The sequence below is a fragment of the Coptis chinensis genome, chromosome 9 (assembly GCF_015680905.1).
Source record: "Coptis chinensis isolate HL-2020 chromosome 9, ASM1568090v1, whole genome shotgun sequence".
Classification (NCBI taxonomy): domain Eukaryota; kingdom Viridiplantae; phylum Streptophyta; class Magnoliopsida; order Ranunculales; family Ranunculaceae; genus Coptis; species Coptis chinensis.
Genome location: NC_141464.1, coordinates 14,918,283 through 14,930,893, shown reverse-complemented (window position 1 = coordinate 14,930,893; position 12,611 = coordinate 14,918,283). Strand labels below are relative to the sequence as shown.

The 12,611-nt window shown below is 41.4% G+C and overlaps 1 pseudogene; it reads right to left on the bottom strand.

The window, feature by feature from the left end:
- Positions 1 to 11,540: 11,540 nt before the first annotated feature.
- Positions 11,541 to 11,634, bottom strand: LOC147474902 (small nucleolar RNA R71; annotated as a pseudogene).
- Between the last annotated feature and the right edge of the window lie 977 nt (positions 11,635 to 12,611).

The following is a 12,611-nucleotide window of genomic DNA, read 5'->3' as shown; positions in this document are numbered from 1 at the left end:
CAAAAACTACCAACCGATCTGTACCAACTACTCTTTTAGGTCGCTTCATTACAACATAAATAGTCCAGATCGCTTCTCAGCAATCGAACCAAGCGGTCAATCTCTTTAAGGAGACCGACTTGCCAGTTCGACCGTCAGGCGACCTTCAGAAGGTCCATGCTTGTTCACACGACAACGGCTAGTAACGGACACCACATCTATCATCATTAAGACCGGAGCTCCAGGTGCGCACTCCATTACTCACCACGCCTCTCCATCATGAATCATTAAAGAGCCCTAAGTCCTGAACTTGACCTGAAGCGGGAGAAGAGGAAGTGCGGGCATCTAGCCTATATAAAGAGAAGAGGACCTACGTCTGACCTGATTTAAGTCTCCCCCCCAGCAGAGAGAACTTGATATGTAGGCAGTTCGTTCATACAAACTTGGTCAAATCCAACCACAAACCCCCTCTTCCCCTTAATCTGCCTACATTTGTAAGGTTAACGAAACATAACCTTTACATTGGCGCCGTCTATGGCTCGATTTCTTGAGTTCACAACCCTTCAAACAAATCTTCAAACCAACAAATCTCAAGCCCACGAAGCATGGAAAGCCTCCAAGCGTAAGTTAAGGACCTGGTCAGCCAACTAGGCACGATGAACGACAACGTCACCCAGCTCCGACAGGAGAATGCAGCTCGTAAAACCTAGGTTGAGTCCCAGAACCCGAACGGAGTTATCACTGAGGACGGGATCAATGAGGTCAACTAGCAGATTAAGAGCCTCTCCCAGCGGATCGAACAGAGCACCGGCAAGAAGGACGCCACTCAGGTCATCCAAAAGATGCTAAAGACGTACCGTGCATCACCCTTCACGCTCGAGGTACTCAATAAACCCTCCCCTAAAGATTTCATTCAACCTCGGTTTGCAATGTACGATGGCAGCACGTGCCCTGGTTAGCACGTAGCTCGCTACATTCAGAGTCTTGTACTCTACAGTGCACAGGAGTTCGACCACCTACAGTGCCGCTTGTTTCCAGCAAGCTTAAAAGATGGAGCTCTCGATTGGTTCTATTTGCTGGGACCGAACTCAATCGACAACTTTGAAAAGCTAATCGACCCGGTTAAGCGCCAAGACGTCCCACAAACGGCGAAGACAGCCGACCTCAATTCACTCTTTTAGTTGTCTTAGAAGAGTGACGATCCAATTCGCACCTTCCTAGGACGTTTCAAGATAGAGCTACTATCCATGGAGAGTGGCCTCAAGGAGTTGTTCGCCACAGTGGCCTTCACCAACGTGATCAGGAAAAACATTGATCTGTCCAGGTCGCTTATGAAGGAACACCCTGAAACACTGGCCGAACTGTACGCACATGTAGAGAAGTACATCAAGCTTGCAGAAGGCCTTGAAAAAGAAAGACTGAAGGCAGCAGGTGAAGTCGCTGCGATCTCAGATAGCGACCCATCTTCTAAGAAGCGACCCAAGCAATAGGGTCAACAGACCAGCACCCAAACCCAAACCAAAATAGAGTTCGCTGTGCTTACAAGATCTTAAGGTTACATACTGGAGAAAATAAAAACCTCTGCCTATTATTGACCTAAGGTAAAGCGGCTAGAAGACATACCAGGGAAGTCGTACTTCGCTTTTCGTAAAGCAAAGTGCCATGAGACCAACGACTGCCACGGGGTCAAGCACTACCTCCAAGACCTCATTAAGGCAGGCCATATCAAGCACTATACTAATATAGCCGATGGCGACTTACACCACAAACTCATGGCTCGCCGAGAACGCAGCTGAACTCCACCACGCAACAACAACATATCTCGTTCTCATGTTAGAGGATGCTCCAGTGAGCGATCTCGTCATGAGCGTCACCAACACTTGTCTGACAAAGACAACATAACCATCAACATGATCACCTTCCAGGATGACTCTGTCACGTCCTCTAGGGAGAAAAAGAGATGAGTAGGAGCCCTCCAGGATGTCTACCAGTTCTCCTTATAAGTAGCCCCCATCCCACGCACAAATGGTCACACCTCAGAAGACATCACCTTCACTGAGGCCGACCTCAACAAGGTGTCTCCCACACAATAATGCCTTGGTGGTCCATGTCAAAATCAGCGATTGGACCATCAAGCGCGACCTGATCGACCCAGGCAGTTTGTGCAACATCCTATTATATCGCACCCTTAAGAAGATGAACATGCCCAGGTTAGTCATGATTGATCCAATAGCCCCCATCTATGGCTTCAACGGATCACGAGCCGACCCAATAAGAGACATCATTCTACCTGTCTTAGTTAGGTCTGGTAGGGTTATATACTAAAACCATTACTTTTATATTAACTCTAATTCTTTATATTTTGAATGAGAATCATATGGGCAAATGTTATGCATATTATATATGTTATTAGTTATATGCATGTGTCTAATACTTTATATTGTAGATGATTTGGTGTGGACACACAGAAGATCATATCATCAGTACCTTATAAAGTATAAGTAATCGTTCACAACCTAGATGGATTTGGACAAACCATTAGTACGGTTGTAGTATAATCTGATATTAGTCTATCTTGACTATAGGATTACACTAGTACACTTTGTGTGTATTGAACAGGACCAAGTGAGGTTGTTTCTCTTTATACTGACTATATAAGAGAACAAACGACTCTATTATTATGGATGTTTGTCCTCTTAATCCGGATATAATAACGGGCACTTACGTGCATTGTACATTACTTTAAATCATTAATGAGTAAGATTTATTTGTGAATCAACAAACTCGATGGATTGGGTAATGTCATTGTATGTAAGGTGTGCTATTGATTATAGAAGGAATCTGTGGCCCGCAGGAAGTCGGGTTGATGATGTCCCCTTGAGGAGCTCAAAAAGATTGTCATGTAAACCCTGTAGGTGGATTTATTCTGACATGACAATGAGGTTGAGTGGTACTACTCAAGGACATAAGAAGTTGATTGATGTTGTTGTCAGTAACTTAACTTAATCAACAGACATTCGATATCTTAAATACGGGGAGATCAACGAGAATATAATATGGAGCCCACAAACGCTGACATGTAATTTGGGATTAGGGCGGTAGTGCAACAATGGCCTTTAGTGGAATAAGCCATTTGTTGGACGGACTTGGGCGTGTGTTCAGGCTTAACATGGGAAGCCCAAGCCCGTCGAGAGGCCCAACCCTAATTTCTTCTCATGGTCCCCTGTTGTAGCCTATAAAAAGAATCCTTTTTCTCTTGGCGAAATTACTATTCCCTTGGATTAAAAAAGAGGCAAGGAAAGATAGATCCAAAATTAGATCTAGCTTTGTGAGAAAGAAGGGGGTTGGTAGATCGTTGCCCACACAACGTCCAATCTATTCTAAAGGAATACAACAGAAGATCAAGGGGTTGATTGTTGATTTAGATTCATAGCTATTGAATTCTCAGAGTTATCACAGCCGATTCAAAGGTATGTTTTCTATCCAAAATCGTGAGAACCCATTAATTCCGCTGCGCGTAGGTTTTCGTAGTTTGTAGAAATTTGCATTCTGAAATAACGGTTCCTACAGGGTCACACGAAGATAAGGTCAGGATCAATACGCGATGCAGCGTTCTAGATGTCAACTCGTCCTATACTGCTATTTTAGGACGCCGTTGGATCCACAAGATGCAAGTAGTGCCATTAACACTCCATCAGGTTTTGCGCTTCCTTGGCCCCAGAGGCATGATTAGAAACAACCAGCTCGATGCCCACAATTGCAATTAGATCCTTTCAGTTAACAAGCCTGCTGGGGCTTCACTTAAAAACAAAGGCGAGATCGCCAAAACCAAGCTGGCAAAAGACTTCATCTCTGAGGCAAGACCTTGACCAAGACCACCCGCAGCGAACTCGCAAAGGAGAACACTGGGGGCTCGGTAAAAAACGGCCCTCCAGAAGTCCAGACCCAGAGGTCGCCCCACCCCTTCAGACCAAAGAGACACCATAAGAGACCAAGATCCCAGAGGTTGCTCAGCCCACTGAGGCAACTGCTCATACCGAGCTGAAGGAAAAGGTCAACCTAGGAACTAAAGATGACCCCAAGTTCATTTATGTAGGAGCTAACCTTGATCCTACTCCCAAGGCACAACTTGTAAGCTTTTTATCATTAAATAAAGATGTTTTTGCTTGGTCGTATATCGATGTGCCTGGAATTGATCCCAATATCGCATGCCATAAGTTAAATGTTAACCCCAATGCTAAACTAGTTCGCCAATGACCTCGAAAGTTATCCTTTAGATTCCAAAAAGCAATCAATGAAGAGGTCAAAAATCTCAAAAAAGTTGGTTTCATTAGGAAGTTTGTTTACCCTGAATGGGTTGCTAACATAGTAGCAGTCCTAAAGAAGAACAACACAGTTGGCCTTTGCGTGGACTTTACCAACCTAAATCAGGAAACTCCTAAGGATAATTTTCCTTTACCAATAATCGATCGACTTGTGGACTAGACATGTGGCCACGAGCTCTTGTCATTCATGGATGCCTACAATAGCTACAACCAAATCCCACTAGCAGAAGAAGACCAAGAGAAAACTTTATTCGTAATAGAGCAAGGGATTTACTGTTACAACATCCTACCGTTCGGCCTCAAGAACGCTGGAGTGACTTATCAGTGACTCGTCACCGATATGTTTCAAGACATGTTAGGTGACACCATGGAAGTCTACATAGACGACATGGTCGTCAAAAGCAAGAAAGCTGGAGATCACTTAGATCACCTCACACAAATGTTCTCTTGACTTTGGCGAACTCAGATAAAGCTTAATCCTGAGAATTGCCTCTTTGGAGCATCCACCAGGAAATTTCTGGGGTATCAGGTCTCACAACGTGGGTTAGAAGCAAACCCTGATCAGATTCAAGCGTTCTTGGACATGCCCGACCCAAAAACGAAGAAGCAGATATAGAAACTGTCAGGAATGGTGGCAGCTCTAAACTGATTCATATCGAGAGCATCAGGCAAATGCCGACCTTTCCTACAAATTCTCAAGAAAGGTGAACAATTCTCATGGAATGATCAATGCCACCAAGCGTTCTCTACTCTTAAGGACTATTTGACAACACCACCTGTGTTGGCAAAACCGATTGATGGTGAAACGTTGGGGCTGTACTTAGCTGTGTCTGACTTTGCTATTAGTTTAGTTCTCGTCAAAGAGGAGCAGAATGCAGAGAAACCGATCTACTTCACAAGCAAAACATTGCTGCTAGCTGAAAAGAACTACTCCCACATTGAAAAAGGCATTACTAGCACTACTTTATTCAGCAAGAAAGTTCAGGCCCTACTTCCAAGCATATCTAATCAAAGTGCTCACCGACCTGCCGCTTAAGAAGATCCTTCTTAAATCCAACAAGACAACTCGCATGGCAGTATGGGCAGAAGAACTCGGTGAACACCATATCGAGTTCACCCCAAGAACCTCCCAGAAGGGTCAGGTCGTTGCTAATTTCTTAGCAGATTTCCTAATTGACGACTGGCGGGAACGGAAGGATCGATAAGAGCCCAAAGCGTAGTTTTAACCCTTTAATGATCATACTTTTAGACCAATTATGTGAGTAATAATTAAGAGTTAACGATTCGTGTTTTATGCATTTCGGGCTTCAAAGTCCATTATGTGCAGAAATGTGCCACTTTAGCGAGATAAAGGAGCAAAGGTCGGTTACTAAGGAGTTCCGTGATTAAATGCCAAGTTTCGAGAAGACAAAGTGTAACGCCGGTATTTTTAAATACATATTTATTTATTAATTAATTAATTTAATTATTTATTTTCAAAATTAAGTCGGATTGGACTCGGGATACGTGGGCCGGTTTTGGGCCCGAAGTCAGATTGGGCTTGGGTTTAGGACCCAAGTATATAAACACATTGTTCGGAAAATAGGGTTTGAGAGAATAATAAAATAATGAAAATGGAAGAGAATTTGGTTTCTTTGGAGGGTGGAGCCTAATTTAATCGGGCTAGGAGGATTCGTCGAGTACATTCATACTGGTGAGTAGCTATTTTGCTATTTCACCGATTTGTAGTTTACACACATCGGTATATTGTTTCGTTTTTATAATCGTTCATTATCTGTTGTATTGGAATTCGCGTGCTATTTGTGTTATTAAATTTTATTAAATTGGATTTGTATTAAAGCTGTCCAAACTTTGTGAGTTGGGTAAACCGTCGAAGCTTCGAATGAGCATCAATGGCGTCGTCAACAGTTGAAACGAAATCATATTTGGCTTGTGTGAACTTTCTTCTTGTTGTGGATTGGTTGCTTGGATGAGGTGGGTTTAAAATCGGTTTGTGAGTTGTTTCCGCTCTCGACGGTGCGTCCATGGCGTCGTCGCGATTCGGTGGATGGGGGAAGTGTATGGTTTGAACTGTCGGAGGGCGTCGAGTTTGAAATGGGGGTCGTGTGTGGTGCTGTGGGGAGGGAGGCGCGAGCCCAAACCTCCTCCCTGTAACAAAAAACGTCATTACTGTCATACTGTGGTTGTAACTTTTGTAATTTTGTTTGGTTGGTTTTTGTTGGTTTGAGGAATCGTTGGTGGTGGTTGTTTGATTGAGTGTGTTTGAGTGTGTGAGGGCTGAAAATGGTGGCGGTTGGAAGCTTGAAAACAAGCTTTAATGGAGGTCGATTTTTGTAGATCTAGTTTTTTGAAGAAGATATATATTGATTGATTTGGGGTTTTCGATTTTATTAATGTTGTTTGTTTTGGTGTGGGGATCAAAACCGACCTGAGGAGGAGATGAGTGGTGGTCGATTTGGTGGTGGTGGAGGAGAGAAGTTTGGGGAAGAAGATGAACAGTAACCGATTTGGGCTTGGGCCAAATCGGTTGGGCCAAAAATCTATTTTAGTTTGGGCCGGTTTTTATGTTAAGTTTTGGGCCAGTTCTTTTTTGGTTTTGTTTTGGGCCCGGTTTTGATATTGGCTAGTTGGGTCCGAACCATGACCGTGGCTATGAGCCCATGAGCCATGCACATTGACCTTAGCCATGAACTATGGCTATGACCCTGAACCTGTCGAACATGGAAACGACAGTTTGACTTTGACCATCGACCGTTGACTTTGACGGTTGACTTTGACCTTTGACCATGACATGTTGAGTTTGACCTTGACCATGATATGTTGACCTTTGACCTTAGCCATGAACCTGTCGAACATGGAAACGATAGTTTGACTTTGACCATCGACCGTTGACTTTGATGGTTGACTTTGACCTTTGACCATGACATGTTGAGTTTGACCTTGACCATGATGTGTTGACCTTTGACTTTTGACCGTTGACTGTTGACCGTTGACTTTGACCGTTGACTGTGAATGTTGACTTTTCCAGTTTTTCACATGTTTGTTTATATGGATATATGTAGTAATAAAATATTATCGGATATTGTATAACTTGGTTGGTCATTATCTAATTTAGATTTGACGTGAGTAGTGTATAAAGCATATATATATTGGGCTTTGATTGTGGACTGTGGAATTTATTTATTTGTCTTTTTATGTGTATATTATATGGACACATATAGTAATAAAATCTTTGTGGAAGTTAGTATATATTTGGTTGTCATTATCTAAGAAAGATTTGACATTGATGTTGTGTATTTTTTTGACGCGTGACGATATTGAGATGTTAGGAGACATTACATTCCTAATACGTTATAATAAAGATGTATCGCGATCACGTTGAAGCATTGTGACATGATATAATATCTTTGGGATAGTTATATTAATGCAATATCTTGGAGAAATGTATATACACTCCATTATTTTATATATGAGATGCTAATATAGTATTGGTGAATATTGCCCACCGGGAGTGTGGTGTAGTGCAATAATATATTGGCACGTGAAAGTATGAAAGTGGCTATGAGATATAATTGAGATATTTCTAAATATCATGGCTTAGTGCAATAAGGTAATTGACACCTTGCGTGATATAGTGGATTTATTATGAGTCATTAATGTATGACACTTGAATAAATTACGAAAGCGAAAATCCTAGAACGACTACCACAACTCATGTGATTGGCCCTTCGGCGTTTCGTTAATCTGAATGGCCGGGCTTATACGGCGTTCGATTAATTTGAATGGCCCTCCGGCGTAAGCCGAATAGTGGCTTGATTATTCCGTTCGCAAAATAGAACGATGATGCATAATATTTTATGCCGAATAGTGGCGATTGCTTACATAGATATGGCTTCCGTGTGAGGATTTACGGTGTCGCGGCATCCATTTCGGGGTGGTTACGCATACGGAGTGGCTCATTATGTAAGGGGAGGCATGTGGATGTACATGTTCGTTGGGGGTAGCGATTGTGGTAGCCAGGAAACTAGGTAAGACATAGATCTGACGTGATTTTAGGGACACATAAAATAAAACCTTAATTAATATAATTATGGTAATATATTTGTTAATGATGTATATGTAGATAGATGATTATATATGGTTTTGCAGAAGGGTGGGTCAAACTAATTACTTGGGCAGAGACGACCCACTCTGTGATTGAGCATGAAATGAGGTACATATATAATACGTTTGTTTGGTTATTTGTTTAGTTGAACCTAAGGCGCCTCGATGGAGGAACTACATGCCTTATTTATTATGTGTATAGTTTGTTGTGTAGTTAGTGGGAAGTTAAGGCGCCTCAGTGGAGGAACTACCTGCCTTAATTACTATTCTTTAGGATGTTGTATTTGTCGTTGAAAGTTAAGGCGCCTCGGTGGAGGAACTAACTGCCGTATGGATTGTGTATATATATGTATAATTATATGTTGTATTTTAGGGCTACTCACACCAGCATTGTTTATAATGCTGACCCGATTTGCATGTTTGCTTATCGGGTTTGTTCATTAAATGAACATAGTTGATAAGTCTTGACAGGTTTAGTGATGAAGAAGATTGGTTGCTGCTTGTGGTTTGCGTTAGCATTGCATCTCAGGTTGTGTTTTGTTTTCCCTTGAGGTGATATAGAGTTTCAGTCGAGACAAAGTTATTTGTATTTTCATTTGTAAATTTTGTAATGAAGAAGACTTTTGTTTAAGTTAAAATTTTTACTGGTTTTAATTATCCGCATATTTAAACTGTTTATGGGTTTTTGGAAGTTGAGAGTGCGTCACACCTTGGAGATCGAAGAGTCGGGAACAAATAATGTTTTTTCGAATTCTGTCGAAATTCGGGGTGTGACACAAAGCCTTTCTAAAAGCCCGGTCAAAAGCTGAAAAGTCGACGCGGGCAGAAACAGCACACAAAGTCAGCAGAACTTTTGAATGACATATCTTTGGACTCAAACCTCGGAATGGGGCCTACCTTATGTCAAAACGACCGGCTCGGAAAGAGCTTTCCAATGGTCTAAGCCTTGACCCAATCAGAGGAGCAGAAGTGGACGGAAAGTCTGTTGAAGCCAACTGCAGCTGAAAAGGCCTTTCTGGACTGAAAGAATTGGGTTTTGGGCCTGATTCTCTGGCCCAAAACATGGCTCCAAGCCCATGAACGATTTTTGGATCTGAAAGTATAAAAACAAAAGCTTAATTCTTTGTTAATGGTAGATTTTTTAGTAGAGAATAGTAGATTTTTAGGTTAGAAAATAAAGGTAGCTTAGAATAGAAAGTAGTCATTAAAATAGCTTCTAGATCTAGTTTTTCATGTAGGTTAATTAAGTTTAGTTCCATTTCAATTATTGTATTAGATTAAACATTTGAATCTTGTTCTTCATTTTGATTAGATCAATAAAGTAGTATTTTTATCAATTTCGATTTTTGTTATTTCCATTTCTAGATCTAATTTCAATTCCTGTCCTTATTTCATTTGAGTCATTAAATTAGATTTCATTATTGTTTAATTAAGTAAATTTCAATTCTTTATATCATGTTTAGTTTAAAAGTAATCGGAAATGATTGCGTAATGATTCTCGGCTAAACCTCCATTAGAGGGGGTTGAGAAGCCTTGATGAAAGCTTGATTCCGATTAACGTAGATTCGTCGTAATTTCCTTTCCACTCTAGAAACGTTTAGTTCACCATGAGAATGAGTTTAATCGTTCACATGCTAGTTATTAATTGGTAGAAATGCCATGTGTAATTAGGGATTAGGAAGAACCAATTGTTCTGCGAAGTAGTTCAATTCGGATTACGACGATTTGTAGTTAATAGGATTAAGTCGAAGTTAAGGTGGAATCAATTCCCCCTAACTCCTTATCATCGAATCAACGTAGCATTCCCTTAGTTATTCCCATCGTCGACTAGTTGCAATTAGGTGGGTAGTGGCATCGTAGTCTAGTTGCCTTTTCAGTAAATCTCTCATTAGACTTTAAGTAGAAATACGAACACATTGAGAACACGACATCGCGGAAGGACTAGGAGTGGAACGAATCACTCTACTCCACTATATCTCATAGACTTGAGAGTAGAATCTTTGATAAATATAGACTCGTAAATAAGTTTAGTTTTACTTGCGTTTAGAGTTCATCGCTTTATTTCGTAGGTAAAGCTATTCAATTTACCATTATCAAATGGCGCCGCTGCCATCTTAGTTTCACTTTCGTATTGTTTTCGTAGTGTTAGTACTGTTCTTAAAGTCCCATTTCACCCACCCACCCATGTTTGATTCATACTGTGGTTGTCCATTTCAGAGTTGAAAAATTTCGGGCGAAATTACTACCGGCCTGGTAGCTTTCTTCATTGACCGCCTAACTTCACTTTTGGCCCTCGGTTGGCCCGGACCCCCATGTGGGTAGCGACCCGCCCTTAAACTCTGGAATTCTAAGAGATACACGACCGACCGCGCTATCTGTAGCGACCAGCGCCTTAACAAAAATTTTCGGATTTCGGCGGTTTTGATTGAACTTTGATCTTTCATATTTTTCAGTGTTCTAACCTCGCTATATACGAACAAAGCGTAAACAAGGCGCTATTCATAAAGCGAAGCAAGGGCCTAATCAGGTATTCCTTTCTTCCACACCTCGCTCTCTGTTAGAGGTTTATACTAGTATATCGAATTGTTTGGAGTGTTGATGTGTTTAGCTAAGTTTGGTTTTAGCCTTGTATGAGATTAAGGTGCGGCGAACAAAACACGAGCGTAATTACATAACAACGTCAACAAACAAGTCTATCTAGTATACCGCCGATTACACCTCTAGCTACTATTTCACACACATCACCCGACACAATGCCCGACGAAGAAGAGAGCCTCTCTCGACTTCTACAAAGCCTTGGCGATAGCCCCAAATCTTGCATCGTTCTAGCGGACCGGTGAGGATTTCGAATCCCTCCAAATATTTTTAATTTGTTACCCGTTTTTCATGGATTAGACCATGAAAAACCTTATCAGCACATGCGTAGGATTGAACAAGTCCTAACAACATTCCACCATCCTACGGTTGGTACGGAACAAATTAAATTAAGGGTATTCCCTTTCACCTTAGCCGATAAGGCGGCGTCTTGGTTAACTGCCCAAGCGCCCAATTCTGTGGACTCGTGGGCTAAACTTGTTCAGCTATTTATGGAACATTTTTACCCACCCCTAAAGACGGATGAGATGCTTTCCAAGATTCATTTCTTTCGACAAAATCCTCATGAAACATTTTCAGAGGCTTGGAATCGTTTCACCGATCTCCTTATAGAGTGTCCACATCATAACTTAGCGAAAGACACGTTAATTCATGCCTTTTTCAAAGGACTTCTACACCACCATAAAGAAGTCCTTGACATAATGAATAGGGGTAGTTTCTTAAGCAAAGGAGCCTCGGAGGCTTATAAATTTTTAGAGGACCAAACTAAGCGAAATAACAACTGGGGGGTTAGTGACGATATCCACCGCTCCGCTAGTTCTTCTAATACAGTTAAGGCCGCCGGTATGTTTGAAATTAAACACGATCCTGAGCTAAAAACTCTAATCGAATCACTCACTAAAAAGGTAGAGGCCATTTCGGTTCAACAAAATCCTATTCCCGTCATGAATGTAAATTCAAATCCATGTAGTTTCTGTTGGAGCTCCGAGCATCCCGACTCCCATTGTCCTATAGCCTATGAACAGGCTTGTTCCATTAATAGTGAACCTAACTCCCCTTGGAGACAAAATCCTAACTTCGGTTGGAGAAATAACCAAAACGTCACACCTCAAGGGTACAATAATCAATATGTTAGGCCTACGCACAGCTTTAACCAAGCCCCATTACGACAAGGATAGGGTCAGGGGAATTTTAATAATTATAACAACCAAGTGCAACCTCGACAAGGTCAAGCACAAAGTCAAGGTAGTTATAATAATTATAATGCTAATAGAGGTATCGTTCCGGTAAATAATAACTATCAAAATCCACCCATAAATAATTCACGTGAACTAGTTCCAGTCACACCACCCGTGACTACTACACCTACACAACCGGATCGTCTTGACACCTTCATACAAGTGAGCCAAAAACTTTTCCAAACCATGGATCAATCTAACCAACAGCTTCTACAATCAGTTAATAATTTAACCAAATAGTTGGCTCAAGATAAAGCCCAACCCAAAGGTGTGTTGCCAGGTCACGAAATACCTAATCCTAAAACAACAAATACAGCCTTTGAGGTAACCGATAATACTAGTAGTGAATATGAAAATGTAGGTGAGCTAA